The following is a 1,850-nucleotide window of genomic DNA, read 5'->3' as shown; positions in this document are numbered from 1 at the left end:
TTGCTCGGAGAGGAGCCTGCTTCTCCCTCTCCAGCTCCCCCTGCTTGTGCTGTCTATCTCTCTCTGTCAAATAAATAAATAAATTCTTTAAAAAAATTTTAAAAAAAGAAACAGACGCACAAAACAGTCTATAGGATGTTCATAAAGACTGGAAACATAGGTGAATACATATAAAGCCATCAAGCACATTTTCAAAGTGTAAAACACACACACACACTGCTCCCAGATGTTATGTAGAATGGAAATCAAGTTTCACATATCTGGAAACCTATTGAGAGTCCCCCAGAAATGTTCATCAGGAGAGTAGGTGTCCTTCAACCACCCAAGTAAATCAATAGCCCTCTGGTCTTGAAGAACAACTTTAGCAAATTCTCTTGTAAGGACCACATCGGCAGAGCCAAAGCAAATGCCAGGTTATGAGGAGGTGTTTCTTTCATCCAAGCCTGAAGCATAAAGAAAAACAAACAGCATCCCTGCTCTAAGTGCACGTATTTGGTCCTTCTGATAATAGAAGGAGGAGGCGGCACCCCTAGAATTACAGTTTTCTCTTAAAATCCTTTCAGATGCTAAACTAGTTCCTTACTGGTTTCAGGGGGATCTCGCCCATAGATATTGATGGTGTACTTCTGTGGAACTTCAGAAGCTACAAGTATTGCCGGGCTGTTCAGGTCCGACCGAAGCCTGGAAATTTCTGCGTAAACCACGGGCTCCCTCTTGGAAGTCAGAAAGGCATTTGCAAAACAGCTCAATAGCCTTCCCACTGCAACTTTGAGAGCAGGGATTACTTTCTCATCCGCATGAACATAGTAGAAATTTTGAGGTGTGCAAATAGTCTTGAAGAGACTTTCAAATATATCCAAATCTTTGTGGATGACCATCATCCACATGGTCATACCATCCACGGTATGCCAAAGAGAACTCAGCTTCATCTTTACACAGATGTTTCGTTAGGTATTGATTTTGGAGCCAGTATTGTTGGCAAGTTATAGTTCTCAATGGTGTTGATGGGATTCTGGGAAGCCTGCCCCAAATATGCCTGTTTGGCATATTGATTATTTTGAATTAAAATTACTTAAGAAAAAGCTGGTGCAAGAAGATGCACTGAATCTCCTATGTTCTCCTGGAAGCAGGAAATACATCTCTCATGTGAAAGGTACCCTCCTTCTACTTACTAGGAGAAGGAGAGGCATCCATATCACCAGAGATAGGGAATTTAGGGCCAAGAAGGCTGTATAAGCAAACCTTGTCACTTTTTCACTAATTTACTACCCCAGCCCAACCTTCCTCATCTTTTCGATTCTTCAACAAATTTATTGTTTCTTTGTCTAAAAGGTATAAAAGCTGCCTACTTGGGTCACCTCTTTGAGTCTCATATTTCTATGAGCTCCCATACATATGAAATTAAATTTGTTTTTCTTCTGTTAATCTGTTTGATGTCACTTTAATGATGAGACCAGCCAAAGAACCTAGAAAGGGAAGAAAGGGAAACGTTTGCCTCCACTACGGTGTCACTGGTATATTTTTATCCCAGAAAATTTTCTTTCCTTTCATGTCACAGACTTCTGAAAACACTGGAGTTTGAGATTTTCCTCCCTTGCAGGTATTTTTGTGAAACTAAATTGATATACAGGAACAAAAGAGTTAAAGAAATGGCTGTAAGCCCTTCAACAAACTCAAACACCTTCAGCTTCATTCTTCTTACCATCTCTTCTTTGTTTGTCACTTGCTGGACTTCATGTCATTGCTGAAGTCAGTCTGCAGGTCTATCCTTAGATTATTAGGGAATCTACTCCCACTTGACATTTTGAGCAAGAAGAGAAATATTGCCACTCACTTAAAGGGATCAACTG

The 1,850-nt window shown here is 40.3% G+C and overlaps 1 pseudogene; it reads right to left on the bottom strand.

Annotated features, from left to right (window-relative positions):
• Positions 1–252: 252 nt before the first annotated feature.
• Positions 253–1,047, bottom strand: LOC148164160 (N-acetyllactosaminide beta-1,6-N-acetylglucosaminyl-transferase pseudogene; annotated as a pseudogene).
• Between the last annotated feature and the right edge of the window lie 803 nt (positions 1,048–1,850).

Source organism: Eumetopias jubatus, unplaced genomic scaffold (assembly GCF_037043125.1).
Source record: "Eumetopias jubatus isolate StellerSeaLion01/CBP00866 unplaced genomic scaffold, mEumJub1_p1.0 scaffold_6, whole genome shotgun sequence".
Taxonomy (NCBI): Eukaryota; Metazoa; Chordata; class Mammalia; order Carnivora; family Otariidae; genus Eumetopias; species Eumetopias jubatus.
Note: the sequence above shows the minus strand (reverse complement) of the source record. Positions and strands in the feature narration are given on the sequence as shown.